Source organism: Triticum urartu, chromosome 7A, assembly GCF_056163025.1.
Source record: "Triticum urartu cultivar PI428250 chromosome 7A, HENAU_Tu73, whole genome shotgun sequence".
In the NCBI taxonomy this organism is placed as follows: Eukaryota; Viridiplantae; Streptophyta; class Magnoliopsida; order Poales; family Poaceae; genus Triticum; species Triticum urartu.
Genome location: NC_141879.1, coordinates 350,080,006 through 350,102,458, shown reverse-complemented (window position 1 = coordinate 350,102,458; position 22,453 = coordinate 350,080,006). Strand labels below are relative to the sequence as shown.

Sequence of the window (22,453 nt, the reverse complement as noted above, 5' to 3'; positions counted from 1 at the left end):
GCCTGTGCAATGGGCCTCTACACCTGGTATGACACCTTTGAAGGTCGTTTTTGTGGGTTTGATCCTTGAGGGGTCTATACCCATTTTGTGCATTGTGTCCTGATAAAGCGGGTTCAGGCTGCTGCCGCCATCCATAAGGACTCGAGTGAGGTGAAGTCCGTCGATGATTGGATCTAGGACCAGTGCGGCGAATCCACCATGACGGATACTAGTGGGATGGTCCCTGCGATCGAAGGTGATCGGACAGGAGGACCATGGGTTGAACTTTGGGGCGACTGGCTCCAACGCATATACATCCGTTAACGCACGCTTGGGAGGGCGGGAAAACAAAGGCAACTTGGGCGGATGGAACGAACACCGTTGGGAAAACTAAGAGGTGATCTTGTGAATGTTGAAATGACTGGATCCACTTGAAGAAGCACATCAGTTGGAAAAGAATTGGCATGACTATCTCGATGATCAAGAAGGATTAGTATTCACATAGACATATGAGAACACCGCTTAGAAAGAGGCATGGAATCAACATTTGACACTGAAGCAACTCGAATACCACAACAAAAACAAAACAAGGATTGGAACAAACATATGATAGGGATTTACCCAATCCCATATCATGCGTCTGTCGGAAATATATTCTAGGAGCTACTTGAATTCCCACCTATAAACTCCCAAACTTTCTGGTTATGCAATCTGGTGTTGGGGATACAGGGGAAGCATAATATCTCACCCAAACTAACAATCCCTACATCCAGTTGTATCCATCCGTCAACACATAACCAAGAAACCTTTGGAAATTGTGTACCTCAACCTTCGAAAAGCATCCGTTCACTACTAGGGAAAACCTTATACACAGCATCTTAGTAGTAGCGCTAGACAAAACAGGTCACTACTGCCACTTAGTAGTAGCATTTTTAAATAAACCGTGCTACTGCTACTACTTTAGCAGTAGCGCGTTCCCCAAAACCGTGCTGCTGCTATATTTGTACTGGGCGCAGATGGCTAGCCCCACTTAGCAGTAGCGCGTACCACTGACCAGCTCTACAGCTATGGCCCGTAGTAGTAGCGTGTTTCTCTGAAACGCGCTACTACTTACTTACCTTATCCTGGAGCGGTTCACCCTGGACACTCACTCGCTCTCACCCGCGCCGAACCCGTACGTGGTCTGTCGCCGCCGCGCTGCTCCTCGCCGAGGTACTCCCTCCTCCCCCTCCTCCTCCGGCTGCCCTCCTCCCACCGCCCCTCTCCCTCCTCCTCCGGACGCCCCTCCCCCTCTTCCCCCCACCCCCTCCCTCCTTTGATCCCACCGGCCTCCTCCCCCTCCTCCTCTCTCCTCCTCCTCCCTTCCCCTCCTCCCTACTTTGTATAATGTAGTTTTTTTCCTGTTTTTAGTAAGTGTTTAAAATAATTAGTAAGTAAATTAATAAAGTAGTTGAACTAGTTTAGTTTTAGTAAGAACTAGTTGAATTAATAGAACTAATGTATTTTTAGTAAGAAAATTAATATAACTAGTTGAACTAGTTTATTTTTAGTTTATTTATATTTATAGTAAGTTTATATTTAGTAAGAACTATTTGAATTAATAGAACTAGTTGAACATGTCACATTTTTCGTTATTTTTTAGTTTAAGCAATTATTCCCGCATCGATATCGTTCGCTAGGGTTTTATTTATAGGGTTTTTGTTTTTGCAGAAATCCAGGAGCCCCTCCATCATCCCCGCCGTCGTCCACGTCACCGACCCCCTCCGACCTCGAGGTGAGACCAGCCAAATCTCCATGTCACTATGAGTCATATAAGATATGATGTAGATAAAAACATGTATATCTTGTGTTGCTCAAATAGGATATGTGGTTGCCCAAGTGGCCGGTCATGTTCATGTTCATGTTCATGTTACTCCGAGTGGCCTATGTTTTGCCGGAGTGTTGATTACTTTCCGTTCTGGCAAATTTCAGGCGCTCGATATGTCTTGTTTTAGCAAAGGTCATGCCGGAATTTTCCATGAATTTTGGCATGACTTGTGCTAGAATATGTAGGAAATATTGAGTGGCCTGGACTTTCTAGAAAGATAATTAAATGATATTTCGGGTTGACTTTAAGTCTGTCAAGGCCGAAGAATCCCAACTGTTGTCGTGGGGTGTAATGTCGTACTCGTTTAGTACATATATTTAATTGTACAAGTTTAATATTTGAATTATGAACATAGGAAATGTCGTACTCGGATGACAAAAGTCTCCCGGGGGAGTGCGACTGGTGCCACGACGACCGTGGTTTCTGCGACTGGCCTCACCTGGACGAAGGTCGGCGCTTCAGCATTAAGCTCGAGGAGGCCTTCGATTGTGATACGGTAAGCTACGACGCAAAGTGTTTTTTCCGTAATTAAGCTCGAATTCTACTACTTCAATGTGTAATTTTCATCTCTTAGAATTCGACTAGCTTATCCCATGCCATGCAAGACGCTATGTCTTGGAGAGGATGGGTTTTGAAGATCATGAGAGGAATGAAACAAAGAAAAATAACCTAAGGACCCATCATGGTATGGATTTTGAGGTAAATCTATACAATTCTGAGAGCGTATCCCATTTTGGTTGCCCGGGTTGGGAAGCACTTTGCAAGATGTATGATTTTCAAGAGGGTATTTGTCACCATGGATCTTGGTGATCCTGCCATCGACCAAGACAATTTAGACATTTGGGTCCTTGTTGATACGCTTCCAATTCTACCGCTATGTGAGTTTCTCAAACATAGTTATTAACTAATTTATATTGTTCATTTCAAAATAGTTGACAGCTTATTTCCATTGACAACTTATTTTCACTGTTCAAACAATGTGCGGAACATGGTAGATAGAACCTACTACACCGATGGTTCTGAGTTAACTTGTCAGGAGAAAAATCATCTGGTCGCATTTTGTACTGATCTTGAGAATTACAATATCTATAATAAAACTCCTCCACATTATGGTCAATACGTGCCATTAGTGCACGTGTCGAACTACGTTAACATCCATGGAGATGCCATGGTAAGATTTTTACTATTACGACATCCGTGCATCTTTTGCATAAATTCTTTTATAACTTAACTACATTTCTAACTATGAAGTTATTGCTATGTTTTTCAACAGAAAATCCCGGATGATTGTGTGCCTCATCTGATGTATCAGAATGGCCGCCTTAATATTTTGAACATACAGCCAGGTCGTCCTACGAATCTCACCTGTCCATATCGGATTTCTTAAAGAGGTGGAGAGATGAAAATCACAGAATGGAAAAAATGTATGGACAGTCATAAGGAGGTACTTGGAAGCAACATTGTGCGAAAGGCAAGAATTGGAGACAGGATAATCTCCATTCTCCATAATGGAGAGTCAGGGGCTATCTTGTTTTATGCTATTTTACCTAAGAGAATATATTAGGTCCTAAGAGAATGTAGTAGGTCCTATGAGGTACAATATTTATTATGTGGTACAATGTGTTAGAGTGTATGATGGGGAGTAGTTGTGATTATGACTAGTGACCAACTTGCTATATGATGTCTCATTGATGAAAACGATGATCATGAGGAGGTGTTATATGACAATGATGTATTATGATGATAAGTTGTTAATGATATGATGATGATGATGATGATGATGATATTTATTATATCATTGGGTGAAAGAACCACACACCCAGTGATGTAATAACTCATTATGATGTAAAAACAATCTCTAAATTGTTGATGTATGAAAACTTGTATAAAGGTGTATGAATAAAACGTGAAATAAAAAAGAAATAAAATACGAAATAATAGTAGTAGCGCATGCTGGGAGAAGCGCTACTAGTAATTACAAGTAGCGCTGTTTGGAGAAAACGCTACTACTAAGTCAATATAGCAGTAGCATGGGTTAACCCACGCTACTGCTAACCTTTAGTTGTAGCATCGTACCAGTAGCGCTCTAGCCCGCACTACTGATAGGCCTAAAACCCGCGCTGCTGCTAGGCTTTTCCCTAGTAGTGGTTATACAAGTTATGGAAATACACCTGAACTCCCGCCCCAGTACTGGGTGGCGTCGAGGTTATCTCACCAACAACTGCATAAAAGAGATTTTCGATGTCGGTGAACTCACGTATTCCAGAACTGCAACGATAAAATTGTGATGACAACACCTCGGAGCTCAACTCCCCGGGACACTGCCACAACCCCTAAATGTCAGGAGGCACCAAGAACAATGTTCTCGTCACAAGAATATCGGAACGATCCCAAGATACCCGCGCGATCCTAAAAATAATCATGAAATTTTAGGAGAGGAAAGCCAAAACTTCTATGTCAGGAGGCCTCACCAGAGCGACGAAGGGACTGAGGAGTAAAAAGAATCCTACTCTCCGATATATATAATCCTAAGACTCAAAACATTTTGTTCTAGACTCAACAACGTCAGCGATTCGATCAAGAAAGGGGCTACTAAGTCGGGGATGGCTCTAATTACCAACTTGTAATGCCCACGATGCAGCTATATCTCTCACGTGTCGAGGCACGACTTAGAGGCATAACCGCATGGTGGTTTTGTCGCAAGAGGGGTAATCTTCACACAATCCCATGTACTAAATAAGAAAGGGATAAAGAGTTGGCTTACAATCGCCACTTCACACAAATAACAAGTTAAACATACATCATCCAAAGTACAATCAAGGTCCGACTACAGAACCAAAATAAAAGAAGACAACCCCAAATGCTAGATCCCCGATCGTCCCAAGTGGGCACCACTACTGATCATCCGGAAAATACACATAACAACGACCAAGATCTTCATCAAGCTCCCACTTGAGCTCGGTTGCGTCACCTGCACTGGTATCATCGGCACCTGCAACTATTTGGAAGTATCCGTGAGTCAGGACTCAGCAATCTCACACCCGTGAGATCAAGACTATTTAAGCTTATGGGTAGGATGAGGTAATGAGGTGGAGCTGCAGCAAGCGCTAAGCAAATATGGTGGCTAACATACGCAAATAAGAGCGAGAAGAGAAGCAACGCAACAGTCGAGAAGCTAGAAGTGATCAAGAAGTGATCATGAAACTACTTACGTTCAAGCATAACAGAAGACCCTCTTCATTTCCCGGACTCCGCCAAGAAGAGACCATCACGGCTACACAAGCGGTTGATGCATTTTAATTTAAGTCAAGTGTCAAGTTCTCTACAACCGGACATTAACAAATTCCCATCTGCCACATAACCGCGGGCATGGCTCTCGAAAGTTTAAACCCTGCAGGGGTGTCCCAACTTAGCCCATCGCAAGCTCTCACGGTCAACGAAGGATATTCCTTCTCCCGAAAAGACCCGATCAGTCTCGGAATCCCGGTTACAAGACATTTCGACAATGGTAAAACAAGACCAGCAAAGCCGCCCGATGTGCCGACAATCCCGATAGGAGTCGCACGTATCTCGTTCTCAGGGCACACGGATAGGTCAAGCTACAAGTAAAACCAGCCCTCAAGTTGCCCCGAGGTGGCCCCGCGGGTTGCCCGGTTCGGACCAACACTTAGAGAAGCATTGGCCCGGGGGGGTTAAAATAAAGATGACCCTCGGGTTGGCCGACCCAAGGGAAGGGTAATAGGTTGTTAGGCAAATGTAGAACCAAGGTTGGGCCTTGCTGGAGGAGTTTTATTCAAAGCGAACTGTCAAGGGGGTCCCATAAATCCCCAACCACGTAAGGAACGCAAAATCAAGGACATAACACCGGTATGACAGAAACTAGGGCGGCAAGAGTGGAACAAAACACCAGGCAAAAGGCCGAGCCGTCCACCCTTAACCAAGTATATAGATGCATTAATTAAATAAGAGATATTGTGATATCCCAACATATCCATGTTCCAACATGGAACGAACTTCAACTTCACTTGCAACAAGCAATGCTATAAGAGGGGCTAAGCAAAAGTGGTAACATAGCCAAACAACAGTTTGCTAGGAAGGTGGGTTAGAGGCTTGACATGGCAAAATGAGAGGCATGATATACAAGTGGTAGGTAGCGCGACATAGTGATAGAGCGAACATCTAGCAAGCAAAGATAGAAGTGATTTCGAGGGTATGGTCATCTTGCCTGAGATCCCGCAAGGAATAAGAATGAGTCCATGAAGAAGACAAACGGACGAAGTCGAACGAATCCTCACAAACGCGATGTTATCGGAACTAACACGAAGAAGCAACACCGAAAAGGAGCAAACGACATGGTAAACCAACAAGCATAAACATGGCATGATGCACAATCAAGTATGATGCATGTCCGGTTTAAAGACGCATGTCATGGCAATATGCACAAACAATACTACAAATTAAGTGGAGCTCAATATGCAACGAGTTGCATATTGACGAAACACTACATTCAATCATTTAGTTCACTCTCGGTTATGTACCCAACAATATTAAATGTTGTTAAACATGGCAAGAGGTGAAGCATAATAAAACTACCTATCTAGGCAAGTTTAAATGAGGCCGGAACAACAAGCAACAAGTCCGAAAAAATCCTCATATGCATATTTCGAATTAGCTACTGTTCTGCGCTCAACATAATTTTAGAGTTGTTAAACATGCAAAGTACTACCACCATGTTAAACTATGCATTTTTCTACCCCATTTACATATAAAGATTATTTAAAATGGAGCTACGGTTATTTAGTTATGAAATAAAGCATTTTAGCATGGCATATGATCAAATTTAAACAAACAACATTTTAAACATGGATGAAAGTGGCATATTATGAAACTAGATTAAATTCTAAGCATTTCACATATATAAATCATTTTAATTCGATGCACCATTTGTGAGTTATTAAATGCATGATGACTAGGAACTTTTCTGCAAAACTGCACTCTCTGGATAATTGGCAACATTCACAGGACCAGAAAAAAACATAGTTGGCCGAATCTGGTGCAAGTTGGGCCAACAGAGAGGAGGGGTTGTGGGGAGCTCACCCTGGGCTGAGGGCTACAACGGAGAGGATAGGGGCGCGCTAGGCCTTGGGGAGGCGCTAGCCTCATGCGTGCGAGCAGAGGAGGCTCGCTCGGCCGACGTGGAGCGGGTCCACGCTGGATGCGAACGAGCGGCACGAGGTCAACGCATGGGGGGACGCCCGTTCTTCTGCACTTGGTCATGGCGTGGCCGGACAGGGACTTGCCGGCGATAGCAGACGAGGAGATTGCGGGGTACACCGAGAACGGCGGGAATGGAGCACAGGGAGTCGCCTGAGTCCAGATCCGGCTAGGAGAGGCGCAGATCGGATCCTTGAGTGGCGGAACATGCTACAAGGCCATGGCGGAACTGTTGCCTGCAGAAAAGACAGAGGATAAAATCAGAGAGAGACAGAAAGAACTAGAGGGAGGGAGAGCACGGGAAAGGAGAGAGGCAGCCCTCATCCGCTCTTCGTCCAGGTCGCCGGCAGCACAACAGCAGGTCTGGAGCGAGACGAGGCGGAGATGGCCTGGACGAGGAGGAGGCCGCGGACAAAGGACGACGATGTCTTGAGGCGTGTGGGATGCCCGGGCAGAGGAGCTCGAGCATCGGGCGCGCCAGAGGCCCAGCGAGGAGGAGGTCTGGAGAAGGGTGCCGGGGTAGAGTGGACGCGCGCATGGGAGGAGAGGTGGAGGTCGACGACGATGTTGCTGTTGTTGTCGCCGGCGGCGGCGAGCTTCGGCTCGAGGAGGGAAACGGGGTCGCGGCGAAGGGAGGTTGTAGGAGACTGCGAGGAGGGTGAGGTGGCTGGGTCGCGAGCACGGCGGCGCTCAGGGAGGCAGCGGGCAGCTGGGTCGAGGCAGAGCCTAGCTGGCGCTCGGGATGAGCAGGGATCAAGCCCCTGGCTCTCTTCTATGGGTGTTGTTGCCGCTGGTTGGTGGATCGAGGGGATTCAGAGGAGAGTGTTGGTTGGGCGGCGTTGAAAACGAGGAGGAGCGACGTGGCCGTGGTTGGTTGTTTGGATCGGGAGGGGATCCCAAGAAGGAGGAAGACAGTGGACTGGCGGCGCGGCGGAGGGATGGATGGGACATTGCTCCTAAAATTTAGGGTTAGGGGTCTATTTATAGAAAGGGGTTAGCTTAGGGCTATTCGGTCCCTCCGATCATAGTCGGACGGCCCAGAAAAATATAGGTTAGGAAGTCTAATTAAGAAAACGGAGATATTTTATAGATGTTTGGGGATGATCTGGACCCAACGGTCATGACCGCCCGAATCGAGTTCGGGGAAGTTTCGGACACGCACGCAAAGGGGGTTAGGCGGTCACGGTCAAGAGGAAAGCAAAAACCCGATTGGTCTGGAACGGTCAACGAAGGCAAAGCGGTCTGAGGGAAGGTGATGAAGGGAAAGGGAGAAACGACAACAACGACGAATGCAGGTTTTATGAAAACATGCAGTGCAATATGCATGACGACATGATGAAATGCAACAACAACAAAAATAAAAACACATGACGGCAACCAAGAACAAGGAAGGCTTCTGGAGCATCGGTCTCGGGGCGTTACAAAGGAGGAGGATTATTGTTTTTCCTGGCCTTCAGATGTATGTCAAATCACTGAATATTTCATAATCGGATTGTTGAATTCCATGGAACAGTTGCATTTATAATAGCTTTCTGTCAATGAATGACGCCATAAGCACGAATTGGAACAATAGGCATGTGTTTCCTTATGATATTACTCTAATAAAAAAATAAGGGCATTTACAACTTGAAACCCTTTCTCAAAGTACATTTCTATTTTTCATTGTATTTCGACAACCGTTGTCATGTTTGATCTGATCCAACATGCTTAAATTTGTACAAAAGTATTGTGATTGCACAGCAGGGAAATATGAAGGATTATAGGTTTCACTTAATAGAAAAATCTTATGGGCCGAAAATTAGTTTTGGAAAACCCCGTTGCTATTTAGTCACACAAATAAAAAAGTACATGCGTGAAAATTTCTTAAGCATGTAAGTACTTCAAAATTCTGATGTGAATTTTGGCAGAAGGTTAGTGCCACAAGCGTAGAAGAGTTAGGAGCGCTTGCACGCTTTGATTACTAATAAAATAAGTTCTCATGGTTTTCTGCAATTTGAGTTCTAATGTTTTTCATATACAATAGTTGGTACTGAAATAACCTTGCTATATTTTCTTTTCTACAAAATAGCTAGCCCATGCAGCCCCAGGGGGTTCATGACTCTTCCCATAATTCGCTTTCTATGGTATCCTTGGGGACCGACACACACGAGAAAATGCCTCAATTCTGCTAGGTATGTTGGTGAATCGGGCATGGATTCGAGGAGTGCGGCGAAGAAGAAACTTGACCTATTTTTAATCCCTCCCAGGGAAATAGAATCGGTGGGGTCCAATGATACATGGTTTGAGCATTTTAACTCTGCTCATATATTGGCTAAGAAGAGGATTGCAAGAATGTGTATATATTTTTATTTTAAATAGTTATTAGGGCATTCATCTGTACAGGAAGCTACTCCCTCCCTTCCTAAATATAAGTCTTTTTAGAGATCCTGATATGGGGTACATACAGAGCAAAATAAATGAATCTACACTCTAAAATACATCTATATACATCCATTTGTAGTTCATATTGAAATCTCTAAGAAGACTTATATTTATAAACGGAGGGAGTAATAATTAATGCAGAAGGAATATTTTATTTTTATTTTTTACATGTTGTGAAATGTCCTATTATTTATATTTGTAAATCAAAACATCAGACTTTTTAACTCCTACAACTACATTGATGTGGAAAAGATCTACTTCAACATGCCTCCTGCATATTTGATATGCTTCGTAGTATGCTATTTAAACCAATTTGTACCTTATTTCCTTCATGTAATTTTTGTTCCCGTACATAGCTTTGTGCAAACTTGAAAGACCAGAGACCATGTGGTGGGAGTATACCTTCAGATCCATGTATTATGCCCTTCAGGGTAGGTGGTACAATCAAGGAGGAATATTATCGTTTTTTCCAGGCCTTAACATGTAAGATTTTGTTGTTTTCCTATATATGTCAAACCACTGGATATCTCATAATCGGATTGCTGAATTGCATGGAATTGTTTCATTTATAATAGCCTTTTTCTATCAATAGATGTCTCATAAGCCCGATCTTGAACCTTGGGTATGTGTTTGCTTATGATATTCCTTTATTAACATATAAAAATAAGGGCATTTGCAACTTTCAACCCTTTCTTAAAGTACATTTCTATTTGTCATAATTGTATCACAACCGTTGTCATGTTTGCTCTAATCCAAAATGTTTAAAGTTGCACCAAATTTTTTGTGATTGCACAACAGGGAAATATGAAGATTATATGTTTCAATTATTAATAGAAACATCTTTAAAATGGGATGCAAATTAGTGTACTAATATGCTGCATGGAACGAGCGTGAAGCATATGACGTTTGCTGATTATAATAATCTGATCAAAAGAGGCATATGGAAAGACAATCAATAATAAATCATGCTCCAATATCATCGCATAACGAGAGACCATACGTACATACTTTGGGAGTCACAAACCTTAACACAAATATTCTTACTAAGCCACAATTACTCACTAGCACAACTCTAATATCACCATCTTTATATCTCAAAACAAATGCAAGGAATCAAACTTCTCATTTATTCAATAATCTTCATGAATGTTTTTATTATATCCCTCTTGAATACCCATCATATTATGACTAAATTCATAACCCGAGCAAATTGCCATACTATTTATAAGACTCTCAAAATAATATAAGTGAATCATGAGAGTTCATCAGTTACTAAAATAAAACCACCGCCGTGCTCTAAAAAGATATAAGTGAAGCACTAGAGCAACTACCTGGCTCAAAAGATATAAGTAAAGCACATAGAGTATTCTAATAAATTCACGATTAACGTGTGTCCCTGTCAAAAGGTGTGTACAATGATTTTGGATCTTCCATGATATTATATTATCTGTTTTGGATGTTTTATATGCATTAATATGCTATTTTATATTATTTTTGGGAGTAACCTATTAACCTAGAGCCCAGTGCCAGTTTCTGTTTTTTTCCTTGTTTTAGAGTTTCGTAGAAAAGGACTACCAAACGGAATAAAACTTTCGAGACGATTTTTCTTGGACCAGAAGACATCTAGAGGACTTGGAGTGCAACTCACAGAAGCCACGAGGCGGCCAAAAGGACGGAGGGCGCGCCCCCCACCCTTGTGGGCCCCTTGCGAGTCCATCAACCTAGTTTCTTCACCTATATATTCTCATATACCCCAAAACCAACAAGGAGAGCCACGAAAACACTTTTCCACCGCCGCAACCTTCTGTACCTGTGAGATCCCATCTAGGGGCCTTTTCCGGCATCCTACCGGAGGGGGATTCGATCATCGAGGTCTTCTACATCAACACCATTGCCCTTCCGATGAAGCGTGAGTAGTTTACTTCAGACCAACGGGTCCACAGCTAGTAGCTAGATGGCTTCTTCTCTCTCTTTGATTCTCAATACCATGTTCTCCTTGATGTTCTTAGAGATCTAGTCAATGTAATACTTTTTGCGGTGTGTTTGCCGAGATCCGATGAATTGTGGATTTATGATCGGCTTATCTATAAATATTATTTGAATCTTCTCTGAATTCTTAAATGCATGATTTGATATCTTTGCAAGTCTCTTCGAACTATCGATTTGGTTTGGCCAACTAGATTGGTTTTTCTTGCAATGGGAGAAATGCTTAGCTTTGGGTTCAATCTTGTGGTGTCCTTTCCCAGTGAAAGTAGGGGCAGCAAGGCACGTATTGTATTGTTGCCATCGAGGATAAAAAGATGGGGTTTTCATCATATTGCTTGAGTTAATTCCTCTACATCATGTCATATTGCTTAATGTGTTACTCCGTTCTTTATGAACTTAATACTCTAGATGCATGCTGGATAGCGGTGGATGTGTGGAATAATAGTAGTAGATGCAGAATCGTTTCGGTCTACTTGACACGGACGTGATGCCTATATTCATGATCATTGCCTTAGATATCATCATAACGTTGTGCTTTTCTATCAATTGCTCGACGGTAATTTGTTTACCCACCGTAATATTTTCTATCTTGAGAGAAGCCTCTAGTGAAACCTATGGCCCCTGGGTCCATTTTCCATCATACAAGTTTCCGATCTACAATTTTAGTCTCCGATTTACTTCCTTTGCAATCTATTACTTTCCGATCTATTGTGACGCCCCGAGACCGATGCTCGAGAAGACCTCCATATATTCCGGGTTTCGCCGTGTGTTTCATTTGTGCCTGCCCTTTTATTTTTGCATTGCATCATGTCATCATGCCATCATGTCATTTTTTAACTCAACTAAATAAATGGCATGGATCTTTGATCCATTTAAATCGAGGGAATTCACATGGTGAGTTCTCTTTATAACACATATCCTCCCGATGGTAGGGAGCTATATTAAATATTTTATTTAATTTGAAATTCACCTTAACACACTTGCATATTAATCCCTTGGCCTTTTCTTCTTCAAGTGTTGACTCTCTAACCTTGCCTTTTTTTTCTTCATCACTTTGCCGGAGCTCTACCAAAATTGTCAACATTTTTGGAAACTCCTAAAACCTCGTCCTAGTTCAAACCCATTTGAATTAAATTCAAATGAGTTTGAATTATTATCGTTCGATCTGGCTTTTTCTAATTTTCTTGGACCGAGCATATTTTTGTGAGTCCAATAAAATTAACCACCTACCCAAATTCTTCCTCTGACCTTCTCTTCTCTCTTTTCCTTTCTCTTATTTCTCTGTTTTTGTAAAAAGAAGTAAATAGGAGGGGGAGGGAGAGCCCAGACATGCCATTTGGGCCTCCTGCGGGCCATTTGGTCCAAGGTTTCCCGCAACTCCAGCAGGCCTCTGGCCATTTCCCTCTCACTGGGCCGGCCTCCCAAGGCCCAGCAAAACCTATCCAACCCTAGGCCAACCGCACTTCTCTCCCTCTCATCCTCCCTCCTAGCGCCGCCAGAATCCCCACGCATCGCACGAGGGAGAGCTCTGCTCGATCCCCTCGTGCCCAACGCTCGATCTGCCTCCTCTCCCTCGTCTTCTCCTCCTGTGCCCCTCGCCTTCTCCGAGAAGCCACGCTCATCCCCGAGCCGGCACACTCGCAGCTACCTTGGATCCTAGACAAAGCCAGCCGCCCGCCGACCCCCTCTACTTCCTACGCAGACCTCACCCTCGCCAAGTCCTCATCTGCTCGGTTCCTGCGCGCCTCGGCCTCCTTCGTTGTCTCACCGCTTGCCATGACTGCCGTCGTGGAGCTCCCAGCATTCGGGTAGCTGTTGCTGTAGTCCGGTACCCCTGCTTCCTCCTCGTCACCAGTGAGCGCCGCGCCGTCTTCTTCTCCTCCTGCCCGCATCCTGCTGCTACCTTGCCGTCGACGACCGTCCTCCTCTGCCTACACCTGCTCGTCATCCTTGGGATCTGCGAGAAGCAGCTCCGAAGCGCTCCAGCAGCCCGAGGTTGTAGCAGCATCGGTCCAGGCGTGTCGGGCTCCCGAGCGCCTCCTCCTATCGGCCCGGCGTGCAGTAGCAGCGTACTACTTCGCCCTTCGTGCGTCTCCGCTTTCTGTTGATGCTAAGACCGTGGCTCTAAGACCGTATCTGGTTTGTCAAGTACCATTGTCTCGGATTGCGCCAAGTACCACAACGCTCAGAGCCCTCGGATCCGTCAAGTTCGACTACACGAAACTTCAAGTCCGAAGACAGCCGTGGCCATGTATCTCGCGTGCTGTCACTTCGGTTCGTCTACACAACCTCTTCGCTGAACGACCGAGACGTTCCCGCACATGAGCACTTTGCTTTTGCAAGACCCGCACCTGGATCGTCAAGTAATGCTCTGGCCGTTCGGCAAGTTCGACCACTGCACGGATACGCCAAGTTCGCCTTTGAAATGTGCACCCTACCGTCGACCCCGTGGACGTCAAGATCCTCGCCGTGACCCCAAACCTCTACGAAAACATGTACGACTACTTCCATGGCCGAAGACCCGTGTACAACTACCGTAGCCGAAGGCCGTCGAGTGAACATCTACTTCCTCTACTTGGCACCGAACGAGAACCATCCCGTTTACACACTTCGAAGGTATAACCTCGAGACGACATCCGTGAATGAATGCTTGCGGTGTTTGAGATGCTCATGTTTGCACCGTGCCCAAATTGCCACTCGGTTCCTTGTCGCCAACTCGTGGGACACCCGGAATCCGGGAGCGCCCCACCATCTTTTGCACGCATTCGCACACTTCTCCTTTGCATCGATATCTCAATCGAGTTACCGAAACCGAAACGCTGTCGTGGCACCGTTTTCGTTATCGTCGTGGCACCCCTTTTCTTTCCACCATGGTGAAAAATGTTTCATAATGCTCTTGTCAACTTTTAATAAAAATTGCATAAAACTTGCTCATGTCATCCGCATCATGATAACAACAATTAAAATGTTTAAATTGTTGTTGCATTAAATTACTATGGCATATGGGGATCTACCGGATTCGTTATTTGTTATATCCGGCCCCATTTAAATTGTTTAGATGATGTAGTGTTGTTATGCCTCACCTCTTGCCATGTTAACCAACATTCAATATTGTTGAGTACCTAACCGAGAGAGAACTAAATAATTGTTGTGGTGTTCCGTCAATATGCATCCCGATGCATATTGGGCTCCATTTAACTTGTAGTTTTGTTTGTGCACTTTGCCATGCCATGCTTCATTAAACCGGACATGCATCATACTTGATTGTGCATCATGCCATGATTATGTGTTGGTTATTTACTATGTTGTGTGCTTCTTTCCGGTGTTACTTCTTCGGGTTGGTTCCGAGAACGTCGCGTTTGTGAGGACCCGTTCGACTACGTCCGTTTGTCTTCTTCATGGACTCGTTCTTCTTCCTTGCGGGATTTCAGGCAAGATGACCATACCCTCGAAATCACTTCTATCTTTGCTTGCTAGTTGCTCGCTCTTTTGCTATGCCTATGCTGCGATACCTACCACTTGCTTATCATGCCTCCCATATTGTTGAACCAAGCCTCTAACCCACCTTGTCCTAGCAAACCATTGTTTAGCTATGTTACCGCTTTGCTCAGCCCCTCTTATAGCGTTGTTAGTTGCAGGTGAAGATTGAAGTTTGTTCCTTGTTGGAACATGGAGATCTTGTTCCTTGTTGGAACATGTTTACTTGTTGGGATATCACAATATCTCTTATTTAATTAATGCATCTATATACTTGGTAAAGGGTGGAAGGCTCAGCCTTATGCCTGGTGTTTTGTTCCACTCTTGCCGCCCTAGTTTCCGTCATATCGGTGTTATGTTCCCGGATTTTGCGTTCCTTACGCGGTTGGGTTATAATGGGAACCCTTGACAGTTCGCCTTGAATAAAACTCCTCCAGCAATGCCCAACATTGGTTTTACCATTCGCCACCTAGCCTTTTCTCCCCCTTGGGTTCTGCAGACTCAAGGGTCATCTTTATTTAAACCCCCCCCGGGTCAGTGCTCCTCTGAGTGTTGGTCCAAACTAGAGCCCTGTGCAGCGCCCCCTCGGGGAAACTCGAGGTTTGGTTTTAGTTGTATGGAGAGCTCATCTGAGTGTGCCCTGAGAACGAGATATGTGCAGCTCCTATCGGGATTTGTCGGCACATTCAGGCGGTGTTGCTGGACTTGTTTTACCATTGTCGAGATGTCTTGTAACCTAGATGCCGAGTCTGATCGGAATGTCTTGGGAGAAGGAATATCCTTCGTTGACCGTGAGAGCTTGTGATGGGCTAAGTTGGGACACCCCTGCAGGGATTTGAACTTTCGAAAGCCGTGCCCACGGTTATGGGCAGATGGGAATTTGTTAATGTCTGGTTGTAGAAAACCTGAAGTTTATCTTAATTAAAATACATCAACCGCGTGTGTAACCGTGATGGTCTCTTCTCGGCGGAGTCCGGGAAGTGAACATAGTGTTGGAGGTATGTTTGATGTAGGTTGTTTTAGGATCACTTCTTGATCATAGTTTCTCGACCGTGCTTTTGCCTTCTCTTCTCGCTCTCTTTTGCGTATGTTAGCCACCATATATGCTAGTCGCTTGCTGCAGCTCCACCTCATACCTTTTACCCTTCCTATAAGCTTAAATAGTCTTGATCGCGAGGGTGTGAGATTGCTGAGTCCCCGTGACTCACAGATACTTCCAAAACCAGTTTGCAGGTGCCGTTGAACCGTGCAGATGACGCAACCAAGCTCAAGGGGGAGCTCGATGAAGATCCTGTCCGTTGTGTTGCTTCGTTCTAGTTGATCAGTAGTGGAGCCCAGTTGGGGTCGATCGGGGATCTGTGTAGAATTTGGGGTAGTCTTCTTTTATTTTGGTTCCGTAGTCGGACCTTGTGTGTATCTGGATGATGTAATGCTTTATTCATGTATTGTGTGACGTGGCGATTGTAAGCCAACTATGTATCTTTTTCTCTTATGTATTACATGGGTTGTGTGAAGATTACCTCACTTGCGACATTGCTTTCAATGCGGTTATGCCTCTAAGTCGTGCTTCGACACGTGGGAGATATAGCCGCATCGAGGGCGTTTGAAGTTGGTATCAGAGCCTTCCCCGACCTTAGGAGCCCCCTGCTTGATCGAATCGTTGGCGTTGTTGAGTCTAGAAAAATGTTTGGAGTCATTTAGGAATTATATATCGGAGAGTTTAGGTATTCTTTTTACTCCCCAGTCCCTTCATCACTCTGGTGAGGCATCCTGACGTAGAGTTTTGACTCTTCTCTTCTCAAATTTCACGATTTTTTTAGTATCACGCGGGTATCTTGGAATCGTTCCGATGGTTTTGTGACGAGAACATTGTTCTTGGTGCCTCCTGTCATTTAGGGGTTGTGGCAGTGTCCCGGGGAGTTGAGCTCCGAGGTGTTGTCGTCACAATTTTATCGTTGCAGTTCTGGAATACCTGAGATTAGTTTTGCCGACATCGAAAATATATTTTATGTAGTTGTTGGTGAGATAACCTCGACGCCACCCAGTACTGGGGCGGGAGTTCGGGAGTATTGCCATAACTCGTATAACGGATGCTTTTCGAAGGTTGAGGTAGACGATTTCCGAAGGTTTCTTGGTTATGTGTTGAAGGATGGATACAGCTGGATGTAGGATTTGCTAGTTTTGGGTGAGATATTATGCTTCCCCTGTATCCCCAACACCTGATTGCATAACTGGGAAAATTTCAGGAGTTTATAAGTGGGAATTCAAGTAGCTCTTAGGATATCTTTCCGACGGATGTATGATATGAAATTGGGGTTCGACGTCTAGTGGTCCGCCTATTCACGGTTGGTTTTACAGTGGTCTCGTTGTGTCTTAAAGAGTCCTTGGCTATGCCGACTCGGGGACGCTTCGTATGTCATGTGCACTGCCTTGTACATGATGGTGCTATACGATCGAGCCCGTGTAGGCCCCACCACGAAAACTTCGGACGAAATCTCTATCATATGTTTGTTCCGGTTTATTTTGCAGCCAATCCTTTGTTTTGTTTTGAGTTGTGGTATTCGAGTTGCTTCGAAGTCAAATGTTGATTCCATACCTTTCCTAAGTGGTGTTCTCATATTCCTATGTGAATACTAATCCTTCTTGATAATCGAGATTGTCATGTAAATCCTGTTCAACCGGTGTGTTTTCTCTTCAAGCGGATCTGTTCATTTTCAACATCCGCAAGATTCAATCTCAGCTTTCTCAACGTTGTTCGTTTCATCCATCCCAAGTTGTCTTTGTTTTTCCCGCCCGCCCTCCCTTGTTTTTCTCCGAGGACTCATATATCTCAATCAAGTATCATTTTATTGATGTGAAGTCTCTTCTTTCTTTCCTTTAAATGTTATTATCCGGTGATTCTCATGAAGATTTTAACGGAGCCTCAAGGTCATCATCCTTAATTCTTTTCTTCTCCGGTGGATTCAATTCTAGCTTTGTCGATCATATCATTCCCTCGTTTCAAATGCTTTCTTATGCCGGGGCACTTCTTATTTATTCACCTCTCGTTTTCCATTTGTTCCGTTGTACTGAAGATATCTCAGAAGATTAGTGCTTCTATTCTTGATCAATCCAAGTTTTTTTTCGAGGTCTTACCTTATTCAAGCCATTTAACTCAACCGGTGCAATCTTATTTTCAAGTAATCGTTCTACGATGTTTCTTTTGAGTGGGCCCTAACCCACAGGTCTTTTCCCAGGATCTTTTCTGACTCTTCTAATTTTCCCGGAGCTATCCTAAATTCTTTTGAAGTTTGACGTTAATATGAATTTTCCATCAGTCAAACGCTTTTCTCCAAGATCTTTCTTTTCTTTTCATCGTTTGTTCAACCTTTCTAATTTTCGTCCCGGTGTGTCTCAACGATTCTTGGTGGTGTTTCTCGTCGTCGTTCTCAACATTTGAAGACCGAAGAAGAGTTTTACCTCCATATCTTATCCGTTCTCTCAGGGATTCGCGATTCTAGCTTAATGCCATCCTCTCATAATTGTTTTCGATTGTGAGAATTCTTTTCAACCATCCGGAGCATTTCATGAGTTGTTTTCCATTTCTTTTCCCCGAAGGCCATCTTTTCAAATATTATTCAGTTCTCAGCTTTCAGCTCTCGTTCTCCAATCTTACCGGTGCATTGTTCAAGTGATCTATAATCAGCTCATGATCTCTTCGTTCTCTTGTATCTAAATTCTCTCAAGCATCTTCGTTCATTTGCTAATTCTTCCCGGTGATCCTTTTTCTTTTTTCAATCGTTGTAAATTCTTACGGTGGTTCGTTCAAGATTTATCTTCATACCAATTCATTCATGATTTCCAAATGCTAACGGTGGTTCGTTGAAGACCTTCTCAAGTTTGCGATATATCTATCTTAAATCCTTTGTACGAGAATAAGTAGTATGTCAAATCTGTTGCTTGTCATCAACTTAAATTGGTGAAGGATACGCATAACATAATTCTTGTTCTTGCTTCATCCAAATGATGGATTCGTTCCTCCAGAGTTTGTTCACAATGACTAATTTTTGTTGTCAATTGTTTTTCTTCTCTTTTTCTCGGAGTTCCAACCTCTTTCAATTATATCACCACGGAGATTCATCTAAATCATTGCAAGGTTTCACCTTGTGTTTTTTTAACTTCTCTTTCTTTTCGTTATCCTTTTGTTACCGGAGTTGTTCATGGAGGCTACATGATGGTTCATCAAGGATTTTTTTCCCTTCTCGAAGCGTTCATCAAGATTCTTTTTAGAAGAGCTTAAGTATTTCTTCTTCGTGCAATCCGGAGTGCAATACTCTCTACCGTATCATGGGAGGTGGTATTATGTCATTCTTGATAATTTGAGTTCATGTTTCATGATTCACATGTTGTTAAGAATGAGATACTTTAAATCCATCAATCTCGTCATTGGAGTTATCTTGGGTTATATTTCACCTAAAGCCTTCCCTAAGGATTGTTGCTATCTATGGTGCTTATAAAGGACCCAAGTTCTTCTTTATCCTCCCGGTGAATTACTTTCTCGTCTCCTTGTTCATATCAATCCAATTCTTTCCCCATGAGTGGCAGGTTGTCATCTCTTAATTTGACATGTACTCCACAAGACCATATCAAGCTTATCCTTTCGTTGTTGGTTTTCCAACAACTCCGCTCGACCCGTCTCCTAAGGATGCCTTCTCAAGCTCTTTTGTGGCATAAGATGGCATTTTATTCTCCATTCTTTTATTTCAATTATCTATCTTCTATTCTTTCTTCTAGAGGCCTTGTGATGTTGCTCTTTTCAATCATCATCTCGAATTGTGAAGATCATGTTTTTTCTCATGCTTATCCTATATAACCGGAGTGTTCTGACATTTTTGCTCAAGTTCTTTTCGCCTTATCAAGCCTTGCACCTCTTTTCAACCGGAGTGCCGTCTGAGATCTTTCTTGCCCTTGTTCCATTCATTCAATAGTTCCGGAGGCAGTGTGTTGTGATTTCATCAAGTATCTTCTCATCTTATCAAGTTCTTATTCAATTCCTTTTCTTTTCTATCGGAGTGCTGCCCGAAGTTGTTCTCCCTTGTCCCTCTTTTCTAACAGAGTGCTTTCAACTTCGTTCATTTCCGTTGTATTCTTTCTTTCACAAATTTGTTCAACCTCTCAAGGTGTGTGGTTTCACTCGTTTGTCCAAGAAGTAACTTAGCTTTACCTCTTCTCTTTCTCTTCCGTTTTTCCCTCCGGTGCCATTCTAGATCTCGGGACGAGATCCTCTCGTAGTGGTAGAGTGTTGTGACGCCCCGAGACCGATGCTCGAGAAGACCTCCATATATTCCGGGTTTCGCCGTGTGTTTCATCTGTGCCTGCCCTTTTATTTTTGCATTGCATCATGTCATCATGCCATCATGTCATTTTTTTAAACTCAACTAAATAAATGGCATGGATCTTTGATCCATTTAAATCGAGGGAATTCACATGGTGAGTTCTCTTTATAACACATATCCTCCCGATAGTAGGGAGCTATATTAAATATTTTCTTTAATTTGAAATTCACCTTAACACACTTGCATATTAATCCCTTGGCCTTTTCTTCTTTAAGTGTTGACTCTCAAACCTTGCCTTTTTTTCTTCATCATTTTGCCGGAGCTCTACCAAAATTGTCAACTTTTTGGAAACTCCTAAAACCTCGTCCTAGTTCAAACCCATTTGAATTAAATTCAAATGAGTTTGAATTCTTATCGTTCGATCTGGCTTTTTCTAATTTTCTTGGACCGAGCAAATTTTTGTGAGTCCAATAAAATTAACCACCTACCCAAATTCTTCCTCTGACCTTCTCTTCTCTCTTTTCCTTTCTCTTATTTCTCTGTTTTTGTAAAAAGAAGTAAATAGGAGGGGGAGGGAGAGCCCAGACATGCCATTTGGGCCTCCAGCGGGCCATTTGGTCCAAGGTTTCCCGCAACTCCAGCAGGCCTCTGGCCATTTCCCTCTCACTGGGCCGGCCTCCCAAGGCCCAGCAAAACCTATCCAACCCTAGGCCGACCGCACTTCTCTCCCTCTCATCCTCCCTCCTAGCGCCGCCAGAATCCCCATGCATCGCACAAGGGAGAGCTCTGCTCGATCCCCTCGTGCCTGACGCTCGATCTGCCTCCTCTCCCTCGCCTTCTCCTCCTGCGCCCCTCGCCTTCTCCGAGAAGCCGCGCTCATCCCCGAGCCGGCACGCCCGCAGCTACCTTGGATCCTGGACAAAGCCAGCCGCCCGCCGACCCCCTCTGCTTCCTACGCGGACCTCGCCCTCGCCAAGTCCTCATCCGCTCGGTTCCTGCGCGCCTCGGCCTCCTTCGCTGTCTCACCACTTGCCATGACCGCCGTCGCGGAGCTCCCGGCATTCGGGTAGCTGTTGCTGTAGTCCGGCACCCCTGCTTCCTCCTCGTCACCAGTGAGCGCCGCGCCGTCTTCTTCTCCTCCTACCCGCATCCCGCTGCTACCTTTCCGCCAACGACCGTCCTCCTCTGCCTGCACCTGCTCGTCATCCTTGGGATCTGCGAGAAGCAGCTCCGAAGCGCTCCAGCAGCCCGAGGTTGTAGCAGCATCGGTCCAGGCGTGTCGGGCTCCCGAGCGCCTCCTCCTGCCGGCCCGGCGTGCAGTAGCAGCGTGCTACTTCGCCCTTCGTGCGTCTCCGCTTTCTGTTGATGCTAAGACCGTGGCTCTAAGACCGTATCCGGTTTGTCAAGTACCGTTGTCTCGGATTGCGCCAAGTACCACAACGCTCAGAGCCCTCGGATCCGTCAAGTTCGACTACACGAAACTTCATGTCCGAAGACAGCCGTGGCCGTGTATCTCGCCTGTTGTCACTTCAGTTCGTCTACACGACCTCTTCGCTGAACGACCGAGACGTTCCCGCACATGAGCACTTTGGTTTTGCAAGACCCGCACCCGGATCGTCAAGTAATGCTCCGGCCGTTCAGCAAGTTCGACCACTGCACGGATACGCCAAGTTCGCCTTCGAAATGTGCACCCTACCGTCGACCCCGTGGACGTCAAGATCCTCGCCGTGACCCTGAACCTCTACGAAAACATGTACGACTACTTCCGTGGCCGAAGACCCGTGTACAACTACCGTCGCCGAAGGCCGTCGAGTGAACATCTACTTCCTCTACTTGGCACCGAACGAGAACCATCCCGTTTACACACTTCGAAGGTATAACCTCGAGACGACGTCCGTGAACGAATGCTTGCGATGTTTGAGATGCTCATGTTTGCACCGTGCCCAAATTGTCACTCGGTTCCTTGTCGCCAACTCGTGGGACACCCGGAATCCGGGAGTGCCCCACCATCTTTTGCATGCATTCGCACACTTCTCCTTTGCATCGATATCTCAATCGAGTTACCAGAACCGAAACGCTGCCGTGGCACCGTTTTCGTTATCGCCGTGGCACCCCTTTTCTTTCCACCACGGTGACAAATGTTTCATAATGCTCTTGTCAACTTTTAATAAAAATTGCATAAAACTTGCTCATG

At 44.6% G+C, this 22,453-nt stretch overlaps 1 long non-coding RNA gene across 1 annotated transcript; it reads right to left on the bottom strand.

Moving 5' to 3' along the window:
* Positions 1 to 4,594: 4,594 nt before the first annotated feature.
* LOC147959569 (uncharacterized) lies at positions 4,595 to 8,082 on the bottom strand. The gene is made up of 2 exons (XR_015610620.1): positions 6,944 to 8,082; positions 4,595 to 6,160 (listed from the first exon to the last, which is right to left on the bottom strand). It is a non-coding gene; the product is annotated as an uncharacterized LOC147959569 (long non-coding RNA).
* Positions 8,083 to 22,453: the final 14,371 nt, after the last annotated feature.